We start from the raw sequence: 16,477 nt of genomic DNA, 5'->3' as shown, positions 1-16,477 counted from the left end.
CCCTCTTGTTATGAAGGCCAGCATGCTATTAGCTTTCTTTACTACCTGCTGTACCTGCATGCTTGCCTTCATTGACTGGTGTACAAGAACACTCCGATCTCTTTGTACTGCCCCTTTACCTAACTTGACTCCATTTAGGTAGTAATCTGCCTTCCTGTTCTTGCCATCAAAGTGGATAACCATACATTTATCCACATTAAACTGCATCTGCCATGCATCTGTCCACTCACTAACCTGTCCAGGTCACCCTGTAATCTCCTAACATCCTCCTCACATTTCACCCTAATACCACCTTCTATACCATTAATATATATTGTAAAAAGCTGCGGTCCCAGCACTGATCACTGCGGTACCCCAATGGTCACCGCCTGCCAAAGGGAGCTGTTTATCGCTACTGTTTCCTGTCAGCCAACCAATTTTCAATCCAAGTCAGTACTTTCCCCCCAATACCATGCACCCTAATTTTGCTCACTAACCTTCTATGTGGGACTTTATCAAAAGCTTTCTGAAAGTCCAGGTACACTACATCTACTGGGCCTCCCTTGTCCATCTTCAGAGTTACATCCTCAAAAAACTCCAGAAGATTAGTCAAGCATGATTTTTCCTTCTTAAATCCATGCTGACTCTGACCTATCCTGTTACTACAATTCAGATGTGTCGTAATTTCATCCTTTATAATAGACTCCAGCATCTTTCCCACCACTGAGGTCAGACTAACTGGTCTATAATTTCCTGCTTTCTCTCTCGCTCCTTTCTTAGAAGTGGTACAACATTAACCACCCTCGAATCTGTAGGAACTGATCCCGAATCTATTGAACTCTGGAAAATAATCACCAACGCATCCATGATTTCTCGAGCCACCTCCTTCAGTACCCTGGGATGTAGACCATCAGGCCCCAGAGACTTATCAGCCTTCAGACCCAACAGTCTCGCCAACACCAATTCCTGGAAAATATAAATTCCCTCCAGTTCAGGTCCTTTAGCCACTGCTATCTCTGGGAGATTGCTTGTGTCTTCCCTAGTGAACACAGATCTGAAGTACCAATTCAACTCTTCTGCCATTTTTTTGTTCCCCATAATATATTCCCCTGTTTCTGTCTTCAAGGGCCCAATTTTAGTCTTAACCATTTTTTTCCCTTTCACATACCTAAAAAAAGTTTTTACTATCCTCCTTTATATTTTTGGCCAGTTTACCTTCGTACCTCATTTTTTCTCTGTATATTTCCTTCTTAGTAATCCTCTGTTGTTCTTTAAAAGCTTCACAGTCCTCCGTTTTTCCACTCATCTTTGCTATGTTATACTTTTTCTCTTTTGACTTTATATGTTTCTTAACTTCCCTCGTCAGTCACGGCCACCCATGCCTCCTCCTCGGATCTTTCTTTCTTTTTGGAATGAACTGATCCTGCAACTTCTGCATTATACTCAGAAATATCTGCCATTGTTTTTCCACTGTCATCCCTGCTAAGGTATTGCACCATTGAACTTTGGCCAGTTCCTCCCTCATATCTCTATAGTTCCCTTTGTTCAGCTGAAATATTGTCACTACCAATTGTACCCTCTCCCTTTCAAACTGCAGATTGAAGCTTATTGTATTATGGTCACTACCTCCTAATGGCTCCTTCACTTCGAGATCCCTGATCAATTCTGGTTTGTTGCACAATACCAGATCCAGAATTGCCTTCTCCCTGGTAGGTTCCAGCACCAGCTGTTCTAAGAATCCATCTCGGAGGCACTCCACAAAGTCTCTTTCTTGAGGTCCAATACCATCCTGATTCTCCCAGTCTACCTGCATGTTGAAATTCCCCATAACAACTGTAGTAACATCTTTTGCGACAGGCCAATTTCAGCTCCTTATTCAACTTAACACCCTACATCCATACTACTGTTTGGGGGCCTGTAGATAACTCCCAAGAGGGTCTTTCTACCCTTAGAATTTCTCAGCTCTATCCATGCTGACTCTACATCCCCTGATTCTAGGTCCCCCTGCACAAGGGACTGAATATCATCCATTACAGAGCCACCCCGCCCCCTTTGCCCATCAGTCTGTCCTTACGATAGCATGTATAGCCTTGAATATTCATTTCCCAGGCCCTGTCCACTTGAAGCCACGTCTCACCTATCCCCACAATATCGTAGCTGCCAATTTCCAAAAGAGCCTCAAGCTCATCCAAGGATACTCCGTGTTTTCAGAAGGATAGGAAAAGGAGATGGTGTAGCTTTGTTCGTAAAGGCAGCGATCGTTGTTGTAATGAGAAATGATACATGCTGGAGATCAAGCCTGGATAGAAATAGCAAGGGAAGGAAGTCCGTAATGAGGATAATCTATAGGTCCCCAAATGATAGTTCTGCAGTGGGGCACAGTATAAGCCAGGAAATGCTGCAAACTAAGAAAGGTTTGGAGAGGGTGGACGCTAGGGAATTGTTTCCGTTAGGCGAGGAGACTAGGACCCGTGGACACAGCCTTAGAATTAGAGGGGGTAAATTTAGAACAGAAATGCGGAGACATTTCTTCAGCCAGAGAGTGGTGGGCCTGTGGAATTCATTGCCGCAGAGTGTAGTGGAGGCCGGGACGCTAAATGTCTTCAAGGCAGAGATTGATAAATTCTTGTCACATGGAATTAAGGGTTACGGGGAGAATGCGGGTAAGTGGAGTTGAAATGCCCATCAGCCATGATTGAATGGCGGAGTGGACTCGATGGGCTGAATGGCCTTACTTCCGCTCCCATGTCTTGTGGTTTGACAGTCATGATTTTATCATGCAAGTAGACTGGATTAATCAAACTGGTACGGGTAACTTTGATGGAGAGTCCATTGAATGCATGAGAGCTGTTCCTTGAAGCATTCTGGAGTCCCATACTGATGACCTGGAGCTAAACAGAATTACATAAGTATGGGAAAGATTAAGCTATAGTGGACTTGGCAGGAAGACTAAAAGGTCGGAAGTTGATGTGCACTGGTAGCTATTTGAGGATATATTTAATTCTTCTCAACTAAAATATATTCCAAAGGAAGGTAGATTGCAAGAGGGGGATAAAACATCCATGGCTAAGCTAGGAAGTGAAGGATGTAAAGACAGAAATTAAGACGTACCACATTGCAAAGGCCAGCGGTAAGCTGGAAGATTGAAAAACCTTTAAAGATCACCAAACATTTACTTAATTTATCTTTGCTACTTTTATTATTTTTATGAAAGAAAACTAGTGCAAAAAGAAAACTAGGGGATGGCAAAAACTTCTAAGAATATAAAGAGGATGAAAGTAGTGAAAGTGAATGTAGTCCATTGGTGGATGATACTGGAGAGATAATGGTGGGGAACACAGAAGTAGCAGAAGGACTAAAACAATATTTTGCTTTAGTTTTTATGGTGCAGGACAATTGTACCATCCCACTAGTAACAGGTAATGTAGAAGTTATGGAAAGAGTATTATGGACCAGACCAAACCCACTCAATATCAAAGCTAGCCTAGACTCTATCTTTATTTTATTTAAAGACAAGTGTAAGGTACTGTGTTCCAGATGTGATTCAATTGGTCGAACTACTAGGCTTAAGCAAAATATTTTCTTACACCACAATTAAAATTCAAACAAGGGAATTGGTGTAACTTTAAACATTTATCAAGATAAAATATTATTTAACTGTTTATCAATGTTCTGATATAGTAGCATCCTGTAAAGGCAAATTCAGCAAAACAGTATTTTCTCTCACTTGCTTTCTCCTTCAGTCTAGGAGAAGGAAGACTGACAGAAGGAATCTAGCAGCAGAGAGGGAGAAAGAGCTGTTTATAGCAGCTTCAACTCCAAAACCCCAACTTCAACAAATGAAAGCTAAATCAAAATGCTGGGTCCGTGTGAGCCTGACTCCACACACACGTGCTGCTTTTGTCTTCATTTTTTTTTGAAAATCCCAAAGCTATTTACTCACCTTTTCATGGAGCAGACATCTTGTCACCTGGTTTGCAAAACCTTTCCAAGAGAAACCGGACAGAACAAGTTCCTCTTTAGAGGCACATTTTGTCCCAGGAGGAACTTGGTAATCATCAGCAAGGGAAAAAGTACTGTGAACTTGGGGCTGAAGACATAATTCTCCAGGCCCCATTGCAGAAATTGTTAGAATCCAATATTAAATAGGTAATAACAGGACATTTGAAGAGTTAAAACACAATCCATCAGACTCAGCATAGTTTTACGAAGGGTAAATCATTTGATTAATTTGTTTTGCTTAGACGTGGTGTTAGAGGTTTAGATGGAGCATAATTTGTAAGGAGCATCCAGGAGAGTTTTATAGTGCAGTGTATAAGTAGTCCAACTTGGGAATGGGCCATACTGGACCTAGTGTTGGGGAATGAGCCTGGCCAGTTTCAGTAGGGGATTATTTTGGGAATAGTGATCATGATTCCGTAAATTTTAGAATACTCGTGGATAAAGGTGAGAGTGGTCCTAAAGGAAGAGTGCTAAGCTGGGGGAAGGCCAACTGTACCAAAAGTCAGCAGGAACTAGGGAATATGGACTGAGAGCAAGTGTTTGAAGGTAACTCCACATTTGGTATGTGGGAGGCTTTTAAAGAGAGGTTGATTAGGACTGCAGGACAGACATGTGCCTGTGAAAATGAGGGATAAAAATGGCAAGATTAGGGAACCATGGATGACAGGTGACAATGTGAGACTAGCTAAGAGGAAAAAGGAAACATATGTAAGGGCAAGGTGACTGAAAACAGACCAAGCTTTGGAAGAATGTTGGGAAAGCAAGACCAATCTGAAATGAGGAATTAAGAGGGCTAAAAGAGGTCATGAAATATCTTTAGCAAACTGGGTTAAGGAAAATCCCAAAGTCCCTTATTCATATATAAGGAGCAAGAGGGTAACTAGAGAAAGAGTGGATCCACTTGAGGACAAAGGAAGAAAGTTATGTGTGGAGTCAGAAAATAGATGAGATTCTTAATGAGTACTTTGCATCGATATTCACCAAGGAGAGGGACATGATGGATGTTGAGGTTAGGGATGGAGGTTTGATTACTCTAGGTCAGGTCGGCATAAGGAGGGAGGAGGTGTTGGATATTCTAAAAGGCATTAAAATCGACAGTCCCCAGGTCCAGATGGGATCTATCCAAGGTTACTGAGGGAAGTGAGAGAGGAGATAGCTGAGGCCTTTACAGATATCTTTGTAGCATCCTTGAACACAAGTGAGGTCTCAGAGGGCTGGAGAATTGCTAATGTTGTCCCCTTGTTTGAGAAGGGTAGCAGGGATAATCCAGGTAATTATAGACCGGTGAGTCTGATGTCAGTGGTAGGGAAGCTGCTGGAGGAGATACTGAGGTATAGCATCTATTTACAATTGGAACAAAATGGGCTTTTCGATGATAAGCAGCATGGTTTTGTGCAGGGAACTTGTGTCTTACCAACTTAAAATTATTTGAGGAAGTGACAAAGTTGACTGAGGGAAGGGCTGTAGATGTCATAAACATGGACTTCAGTAAGGCGTTTGATAAGGTTCCCCCTGGTGGGCTGACAGAGAAATGGAAGTCATGTGGACTCCAGGGTGTACAAGCTCGATGAATAGAGAATGGGCTGGGCATCAGGAGACTGAATAATGTGGAAGGGAGTTTCTCAAAATAGAGAACTGTGACCAGTGGTGTGCTGGGACCCCTGTTGTTTGTGATATGCATTAATGATCTGGAGGAAGGTATTGGTGGTCTGATTAGCAAGTTTGCAGATGACACTAAGGTTGGTGGATTAGCAGATAGTGAAGGGGACTGTCAGACAATGCAGCAGAATATAGATAGATGGGAGAGCTGGCTAGAGAAATGGCAGATGAAGTTCAATCTGGATAAATATGAGGTGATACATTTTGAGAGGTCCAATTCTAGAGTGAAATATATAGTAAATGGAAAAGCCCTGGGGAAAATTGATGTACAGAGAGATCTGGGTGTTCAGGTCCTTTATACCTTGAAGGTGGCAACACTGACAGTGGTCAAGAAGATATTCGGCATGCTTTCCTTCATCAGGCAGGGTATTGAGTACAAGAATTAGTAGGTCATGGTACAGTTGTATAGGACTTTGGTTCGGTCACATTTGGAACACTGCGTACAGTTCTGGTCGCCACATTACCAAAAGAATGTGGGTGCTTTAGCGAGGGTGCAGAGGATGTTCACAAGGATGTTGCCTGGTCTGCAGGGTGCTAGCTGAGAAGAGAGGTTGGGACTAGATTAGGATTATTTTCATTAGAAAGACTGAGTTTGAGGGGGGACCTGATTGAGGTCTACAAAATCATGAGATGTCAACAGGGTGGTTAGCAAAAAGCATCTTCTCCAGAGTGGGGGGCTCAATTGCTAGGGGTCATGAGTTCAAGGTCAGAGGGGAAAAGTTTAAGGGAAATATACATGGAATGTTCTTTACACAGGGGATGGTGGGTGCCTGGAATGCTTTGTCAGTGGAGGTGGTAGAGGCAGGCATGATAGTGTCATTTAAGATGTATCTAGACGGATACATGAATGGGTAGGGAGCAGAGGGATACAGATCCCTGGAAAATAGGCGACAGGTTTAGATAAAGGATCTGGATCGGTGATGGCTTGGAGGGTTGAAGGACCTGTTCTTGTGCTGTAATTTTCTTTGTTCTTTAAAACCTCGAATTAGGGCTCGGAAACCCGCACTGCCCGGTTCTACCTCCTTCCCAAGATCCACAAGCCTGACCACCCTGGCCGACCCATTGTCTCAGCATGCTCCTGCCCCACTGAACTTATCTCTACCTACCTCGACACTGTCCTATCCCTCCTACTCTAGGAACTCCCCACAAATGTTCGAAACACCATCCACGCCCTCCACCTCCTCCGAGACTTCCGTTTCCTCAGCTCCCAACGCCTTATCTTCAATCCCCCTACACCTGCATCCGCCATGCCCAGGGACTCCAAGCCCTCCGTTTTTTCCTCTCCCGACGTCCCCAACAATACCCTTCCACCGACACACTCATTCGTTTGGCCGAACTGGTCCTCACCCTGAACAATTTCTCCTTTGAATCCTCCCACTTTCTCTAGACCAAAGGGGTAGCCGTGGGCACACGTATGGGCCCCAGCTATGCCTGTCTGTTTGTTGGCTATATAGAACATGGATCTTCCATAATTATACCGGCACCACTCCCCACCTCTTCCTCCGCTACATTGATGACTGCATTGGCGCCACCTCATGCTCCCGCGAGGAGGTTGAGCAATTCATCAACTTCACCAACACATTCCACCCTGACCTTAAATTTAGCTGGACCATCTCTGACACCTTCCTCTCCATCTCCATTAATGACGACCAACTTGACACTGACATTTTTTACAAACCCACCGACTCCCACAGCTACCTGGATTACACCTCTTCCCACCTTACCTCTTGCAAAAATGCCATCCCGTATTCCCAATTCCTCCGCCGTATCTGCTCCCAGGAGGACCAGTTCCACCACAGAACACACCAGATGGCCTCCTCCTTTAGAAAGACTGCAATTTCCCTTCCCACATGGTTAAAGATCCCCTCCAACGCATCTCGTCCACATCCCACACCTCCGCCCTCAGACCCCACTCCTTCAACCGTAACAAGGACAGAACGCCCCTAGTGCTCACCTTCCACCCTACCAACCTTCGCATAATCCAAATCATCCGCTGACATTTCCGCCACCTCCAAAAAGACCCCACCACCAGGGATATATTTCCCTCCTCACACCTTTTCTGCCTTCCGCAAAGACCGTTCCCTCTGTGTCTACCTGGTCAGGTCCACGCCCCCCTACAACCCACCCTCCAATCCTGGCACCTTCCCCTGCCACCGCAGGAACTGCAAAACCTGCACTCACACCTCCTCCCTCACCTCCATCCAAGGCCCTAAAGGAGCCTTCCACATCCATCAAAGTTTTACCTGCACATCCACTAATATCATTTATTGTATCCGTTGCCCCCAATGCGGTCTCCTCTACATTGGGAAGACTGGGCGCCTCCTAGCAGAGCACTTTAGGGAACATCCCCGTGGCCCAACATTTCAACTCCCCCTCTCACTCTGCCGAGGACATGGAGGTCCTGGGCCTCCTTCACCACCGCTCCCTCACCACCAGACGCCTGGAGGAAGAACGCCTCATCTTCCGCCTCGGAACACTTCAACCCCAGGGCATCAATGTGGACTTCAACAGTTTCCTCATTTCCCCTTCCCCCACCTCACCCTAGTTCCAAACTTGCAGCTCAGCACTGTCCCCATGACTTGTCCTACCTGCCTATCTCCTTTTCCACCTATCCACTCCACCCTCCTCCCTGACTATCAACTTCATCCCCTCCCCCACTCACCTATTGTACTCCATGCTACTTTCTCCCCACCCCCCACCCTCCTCTAGCTTATCTCTCTACGCTTCAGGCTCTCTGCCTTTATTCCTGATGAAGGGCTTTTGCCCGAAATGTCAATTTTGCTGCTCCTCGGATGCTGCCTGAACTGCTGTGCTCTTCCAGCACCACTAATCCAAAAAAACAGTAGTACACTGCTGCCTCACAGTGCCTGGTACCTGGGTTCGACTCCAGCCTCGGGCAACTGTATATGGAGCTCGCACATCTCCCCATATCTATGGGGGTTTCCTCTGGGTGCTTTGGTCTCCTCCCACAGTCCAAAGATGTGCATGTTAGGTGGATTGGCCATGCTAAGTTTCCTATCGTGTTCAATGGTGTGTAGTTTAGGTGGATTCACATGGGAAAAGTGGGGTTACAGGGATTGGGGGGGTCTGGCTTTCACAGTGTATGAATTCATTGATTCTTTGAAGACTAACAAGCAAGTAGATATTGGGGTTCCAGTAGATGTAGTATATCTGGACTTCCAGAACACGTTGGTCATGTGCCATGCCAGGTAGATCATGTGAGGTTGAGGTAATTTATTAGCTAGGCTAGAGGATTGGCTAACCAACAAAGCAGAGTGTTGGGACATAGAGCCCCTTTTCCTAGTTGGCAAGATGTAACTTGCGGGGCACCTGAGGGTTTGTTGCTTAGTTCCCCAACAGCTTACAATCTATATTAATGATTTTAATGCAGAGATAGAAGCTACCCCAGTCAGATTTGCAGATGACACGTAAAATAGATGGGAAAGTAAATTGTAACAATCGTAAATGGATAGGCTAGATAAAAGAGCCAAAATTTGGCAGATAGGGTTTAATTTTTTGTAGGTGTGAGATTATTGATTTTTGTCAGATGAGTAAAAAGGTAATTGTTTCTCTCCATTTAGATAATTTCATAATGCTTTGGTGCAGAGGTTTCTGGGTATCATGTATCACAGAAAGCAAGTATGCAGGTAATAAGGAAGGCAAATAGGTTTTGGCATTTATTACTGGAGGAATTGAGTGTAAAACTATGGAGTGTAGTACAGCTGCAACTATACAAGGCAATAATAAGACCACACCTGGAATATTGCATAAAGGTTTGGTAGTCTTTGAAGGAGGATGTAGTTGTATTTGAAGGCAGTTCAGAGGTCATTTACTTGATTGCAAAGATGAGTGATTTGTCTTTGAGTTTGAGTAGGTTAGGCCTATATTTTGGAGTTTAGAAGAATAAATGGAGATGTAATTGAGCTAGATCTGCTAAAGATGATTGACCGTGCAGGTGCAGAAATAATGTTTGTGGGGCAGACTAGAGTGAGGTCACAGTTTTTGGATAAGAATGAGCAAATTTAAATTAAATATGAGAAACTGCTTCTCATTGTGAATCTGTTTAAGCACTGCCTCAGCATGTGGTGAATGCTAAAGGATTATTTAAATTTGAGAAGTTGGTCAGATTATTAAATAGTAATGAATTGAAGATGCGCAGGAATGTGAATTTTAATCAGTTGAGATCAGCCATGACTGTTTTGAATGGCAGAGCAGACTTAAGGGTTGAATTGCCTACTCTTGCTCCTGGTTCTTCTGATTTGTTCTAATTTGATAAAGCTGTGGTGCATGAAGAAGCATGTGGGATTCTTGGAGGACTGGAGGTCTGGTGCAGATGTGGCACTAAAGGTTGGCCACCTAAAAGATGTGTTCTGCATATTTTTGTTAGCAATCTGGATTCTCCTTTACAGTTATGAAGATTTTTTTTATATAAATAGTGATTGCTGAGAATTACCAGTATCTGTCTTTCCCCATATCTATTTCTGGCTATGTTAATATATAGAACATAGCACAGTACAGGAATATATAGAACATAGCATAGCTTCAGCCCTCAATGTTGTCCTGACCTTTTATCCTACTCCTAAAATCAAACTACCTTACATTTTACAATCATCCATGTGCCTAATCAAGAGTTTGCTTAAATGTCCCTAATGTATCTGAGCTTACTACCACTGCTGGCAGTCCATTCCATGTACCCACCACTCTGAGTAAAGAACCTCCCTCTGACATCTTCCCTAAATCTTCCTCCAATCACCTTAAAATTATGCCCCCTCATAATAGCCCTTTCTGCCTTGGGGAAAAAAAGTCTCTGGCTATCCACTCTATCTATGCCTCTCATCATCTTGTACACCTCTATCAATGTCACTTCTCATCCTCCTTCGCTTCAATGAGAAAAACACTCAGTGAGGCTTGTGACACATGACTGCCCCTCTCAAAAACCATGCTGACGATCTCTGATCAAGCTATGCTTTTCTAAATATATGGTAATTGAGAATTTATAGTCATTACCTTCAATCACCTAGAACCACCAGGCTTGCAAAGGTGAGAAGAGTGTCAGGAGAGGAATGGCATGCAAGTTTGTTGGCCTGCGATGCAAGTGGATGGGTGAAATGATGGAATTGGATGCATGTGACCATATGGCAAGGAAAATTAATAGATGTAACTTATTCTTCAGAAGCATTCTGTTGCATTGAAATTATCATTTACTATTCTTGAGTGAAAATTTTTGAAAAGCCATCAGGTGTATTAGATTAAGGTGGTATTGTCTGATACTTGCAATGTACAGGATTAAAATCCTGAAACACTGTTCCCAGCAGCAATGTGGGTGTAACTGCACTAGATTACAGTGGTGCAAAATGCCAGGCCACCATTGCCTTGGGGCATATAGTGATCTGTTAACATCTACCCTGTAGAGCTTCTACTCCATGAGCATGCTGTGGTACAAACATAGATTCCAGTAAGGAGTGGTAGTAGTGTTGCAATGTAACTTGACTCTTGAGTAAGTAATTTATCATGGGATGTGACTGATAGATAAAATATTTTCAACAATAAATGCTGACGTTAAGGCAAGCAGATTTGAAGGAGATAGAATGTTCATAACTCAAATGATATTAAGCCCATTGGATGCTTCGGTCAGGAGAAAACATTTCCATAACTACTAAAGTAGGAACTGTTGAATAGCATCATGGCTGATCCAATATTTGTGACTCCCTTTTCTAATAACTCTACCTCTACTGATCAAGAATGTATCTTAAATATACACAAAGTTCTTCCCACAGTTCACTGCAACAGCGGGGTTCCAAAAACACTAAGCCCTCTCAATTCCTCCTTGTCTCAGTCTTAAATTGGCACTTTAATTGTGAGACTGCCCTGTCCTAGACTCTTCCAAGAGGGGAGAATCCTCTCTGGATTTATTCTGTCAAGAATTTATCCCCTTAAGAATCCTGTATGTATCAATGAGATCAGAAGGTTGTGGTAGAGAGCTGTTATTCAGACTGGAGGCCTGTGACCAGTGGTGTACCACAGGGATCGATGCTGTGTCCACTGTTGTTCACTTTTTATATAAAATGATTCGAATGAGAATTTAGGAAGTATGGTTAGTAAGTTAGCAGATGACACCAAGGTTCATGGTATATTGGTCAGTGAACCTAGGTTATCTGGGAATGCAGTGAAATATTGATCAATTGAGTCAGTAGGCTGAGGAATGGCAGATGGAACTTAATTTAGATAAATGCAAGGTGTTGCATTTTGGTGGGTTAAACCAGGGCAGGACTTGCACAGTCAATGGTACGGCCCTGGGGAGCGTTGTAGGACAAAGATGTGGGAGTACAGGTTTGTGTCACCTTGAAAGTAGAGTCACAGGTAGATGGTGGTGAAGAAGGGGTTCAGCATTGTTTCTTGCATCAGTCAAGAGTATTGAGTATCAAAGTTGGGATGTCTTGTTTCAGCTGTACATAACACTGGTAAGGCCACATACTGCATGCAGTTCTTGTCACCCTAATGTAGAAAGGATATCATTAAACTTGGAAGAGTGTAGAAAAGATTTAGCAGGATACTACCTGGACTGGAAGGTTTGAAGTATAAGGAGAGGTTGGATTTTATCTGGAGCATAGGAGATTGAGGGGTGACCTTTTATAGAGGTTTATAAAATCACGAGGAGTGCAGATTGGGTAGATAGCCAATAGCTTTTCCCAATCATTAAGGAATCCAAAACTAGAGGAAGTGGGTTTAAGATGAAAGGAGAGAGAGATAAAACAGTGCAGAAGAGCAACTCTCTTTCACATAGCAAGTGGAGAGTGTCTGGCATGGTCTGCCAGAGGTGGTTGTGGAAGCAAGTATAATTTTGATATCTAAGAAATATTTAGACAGGTAGATCAACAAGGATACATGTATCAGGATGTGGATCCTAATAGGCAATTGGACTAGTTTAATTGTGAAAATGGGGAGGGATGGGCAAGTTGGGTTGAAGGGCCTGTTTCCAATCTCTAGAGCTCCATGACTATCTCGTCTTGTTCTTCTAAACTCTAATGAGTACAGTCCCAACCTTTGCTCATAAGACAATCTCTCCATACCAGGGATCATCCTGGTGAACCTTTTCTGAATTTCCTCCAATGAAATAATGTCTTTCCCTAAATAAGGGGACCAAAACTGCTTTCAATATTTCAGATGTACATTTAACTGAAATTCTATGGCCATAAACAAGTCATAAGGTTGGACTCTTGATGAAATTTATATTCATATTTCTAAATCTGTATTTACACGTGAATAGTTTTGTATTTTTAAATATTTTCATAACAATTAGAAATTAAAGAAGTACTGCTGCAAGGATATTAATGTAGCAGAAGATTTGCTATTAATTTATCAGGAATTTATCATTTCACTTGATCACATGAAGAATATTAAAATGAATCAGACTACCAAAGGCTCCTTTTCAAGAGATGTACTGAAATTAATTTACAGAAGATTTCTTTTGGGCATTCTGGAGCAAAAACTTTCCAAGGAGGTTGAGATTCCCTTCTACACTGAGTAAATGAGTATTTCCTTGAGTACTGGAAGAGTAAGTTTGTTTTGTTTAACTGTGCAGTGGTTAGCTGAGTTTGTTACTGGCATTTATTGTGTTAAGATTTAAAATGTCTTATTTCCCAGCGCTGCTAGCCAGCTGGGATTTGAATACTTAATGAGCATTACTGTTTGAGCTGACCGGTCACAGACTTTCAATTATCCTGTGCAACTGAAATAAATTCACATCAAAAGTATTTAAATGTTACTAACCCCAGCATCTGCAGTACCACTTCTGCCTTACCTATTCCATGGCTCAGATATCTTGGTGGCTTCAACCAGCTTTATATTCAGTTCCAGTTTTGCTTTTTACAGAAATTTCGAGGTTCCGTTTCTGTGTCAGTTTGGATCTAATCCAAAAATGCGAGTTTTTAAATCAGTGCATCACCAGCACATCCATCAAGTCATCCCGACTGGTTCTGCAAGCAGCAAATCCCATCATAAGAACTTTAATAGAGTAAATTGCAAGGAAAGTTTGATTAATTGACACCTTTTTAGTAGTATAAAACCAGATTAGGGTTAAATTCATGAAGCTACTCAATCATTTACAAAAATAGTGCGCACAGATGAGTTTCATAATGATAGTAAGAATGTAATGTTGCGGAGGATGTAATTTTGTTGGATTACCTTCCTGTGAAGCATTTGGGATTTTTTAATGTTCACTATTCTGAAAATATGAGTAGATTTTCTTAATTGAAGGGGACTACAATTTAAAATGTTATATTGAGGCTAGCTGTCATTTTGATTAAGACAACAGATAATTTCCCTCCAGCTTAAAGCTCTTCAAAATTATGATCATATGACTATATATTTTTATTGGCTTCTATCCTATCAAGCATGTTTTGATATGATAAATATAAATTGAAAGAGTAACTTTTTGCATAATGCTGTGAATAATAAATAAATTTGTATGTGCAATTAGAAGAACTATTCATGCAATGAATTAGTGAATTTAAGACCATTTGCTAAACAGGAAATGGTGCGATCTGCATGTTTCTCTTCTTTTATTTCCCATGGTTCTTTCCGAACATTCATGTTTGGATAAACAGTACTTCTTTTGAACCCATGAGGTGTTTTTTTTCTGCAGCATAACAGAAAAAAATGCACTAATGTAGGAAAATGTGCGTTTTTGGCAAGAGAATGATAGCTGGAATTTAGCAAAGCAGTTTAGATCTGCATTTATGCCAAGTGAATCTCTACAGTTTGTTTGTATTTCATAGTTTTAAGATGAATATTCAATCCATAAATAACCAAAAACATTGTGACAGTTAAATTATTGAGTTGAATCTGTTTATGTTCTCTATTTTGTGATGCAGAATTAGTTTGTTGGAAAGCACAGCTTTAATAGAAGGAAATCTTGAGGTTAGATCTTTGCAAGATTAGAATCTCGAACATCTGCATTACCCATCCTAATGAGGGAAGATGTATTTTGATGGCGTGATTGAAATGTTACTTAAAAGTTAGTGGCAGATATTTTTGTGCGAAAGACTACTCCTTTTAGTGAAGTTTCAGCTTTGGCTTTTAGTTGTAACAGAAATTAGCGTCATAGAGATGTACAGCACGGAACAGACCCTCCATTCCAACCTGTCCATGCCGACCAGATACCTCAACCCAATCAAGTCCCTCCTGGCAGCACCTGGCCCATGATCCCTCCAAAGCTTTCCTATTCAAATAACATCCAAATGCCTTTTAAATGTTGCAGTTGTACTAGTCTCCACCACTTCCTCTGGCAGCTCATTCCATACATGTATCACCCTCTGCATGAATAAGTTGCCCCTTATGTCTCTCTTATATCTTTCCCCTCTCATCTTAAACCTATGCCCTCTAGTTCTGGACTCCCTCATCTCAGAAAAGATGTTATCTATTTATCCTATCCATGCCCCTCATGATTTTGTAAACCTCTATAAGATCACCCCTCTGCCTCCGATGCTCCAGGGAAAACGGCCCCAGCCTGTTCAGCCTCTCCCTATAGCTCAAATCCTCCAACCTCCAAGGATGGCAACATCCTTGTAAATCTTTTCTGAACCCTTTCAAGTTTCACAACATCCTCCTGATAGGAAGGAGACCAGAATTGCACTCAATATTCCAACTGTAGCCTAACCAATGTCCTGTACAGCCGGAACATGACCTCCCAACTCATGTACTCGATACTCTGACCAATAAAGGAAAGCATGCCACACGCCGCCTTCACTATCCTATCTACCTGCGACTCCACTTTCAAGGGGCTATGAGCCTACACTCCAAGGTCTCTTTATTCAGCAACGCTCCCTAGGACCTTACCATTAAGTGTATAAGTCCTGCTAAGATTTGCTTTCTCAAAATGCAGCACCCCACATAATGGAGATGAATTAAACTCCATTTGCCATTTCTCAGCCCATTGACCCATCTGATCAAGATCCTGTTGTAATCTGAGGTAACCTTCTTCGCTGTCCACCACCCCTCCAATTTTGTTGTCATCAGCAAACTTACTAACGACACCTCTTATGCTCACATCCAAATCATTTATATAAATGATGAAACGTACTGGACCCAGCACTGTGGCACTCCACTGGTCACAGGCCTCCAGTCTGAAAAACAACCCTCCACCACAACCACCTTCTACCTTTGAGTCAATTTTGTATCCAAATGGCTGGTTCTCCCTGTATTCCATGAGATCTATACTTGCTAACCAGTCTCCCATGGGGAACCTTGTCAAATGCCTTACCGAAGTCCATATAGATAACATCTACCATTCTTCCCTCATCAATCCTTTTTGTTACTTCAAAAAACTCAATCAAGTTTGTGAGACATGAATCCCCACACACACAGCCATGTTGACTATCCCCAATCACTCCTTGCCTTTCCAAATACATGTACATCCTTTCCGTCAGGATTGCCTCGAACAACTTGTCCACCACTGATGTCAGGCTCACCGGTCTATAGTTGCCTGGCTTGTCCTTACCACCTTTCTTAAACAGTGGCACCACGTTAGCCAACCTCCAGTCTTCTGGCAACTCACCTATGACAATTGATGATACAAATATTTCAGTAAGAGGCCCAGCAATCACTTTCCTAGCTTCCCACAGATTTCTGGGGTTTCTGGGTTTGCTTTTCTTGTAGTTCTTTGTAGTTTTGTGTTTACAAATGTTTGCAAGTAGCAACCTGGTGTGGGAATTATATAATGTATTGGATTTTTAATCATTTATACATTGAGCATTGATTTAAATGATTTTGATAAATGTTTATTTCTGAAGATATGAATAATCTAAAGGGAAGGAGGAAATTTATTGCAAATTTTATA

At 42.2% G+C, this 16,477-nt stretch overlaps 1 protein-coding gene across 1 annotated transcript in view; it reads left to right on the top strand.

Moving 5' to 3' along the window:
* LOC140458518 (fibrillin-1-like) overlaps positions 1 to 16,477 on the top strand; it is a 574,711-nt gene that overhangs the window by 13,244 nt on the left and 544,990 nt on the right. The window lies entirely within an intron of this gene.

This window comes from Chiloscyllium punctatum, chromosome 33 (genome assembly GCF_047496795.1).
Source record: "Chiloscyllium punctatum isolate Juve2018m chromosome 33, sChiPun1.3, whole genome shotgun sequence".
Classification (NCBI taxonomy): Eukaryota; Metazoa; Chordata; class Chondrichthyes; order Orectolobiformes; family Hemiscylliidae; genus Chiloscyllium; species Chiloscyllium punctatum.
This window is presented reverse-complemented; position numbering and strand designations above follow the sequence as displayed.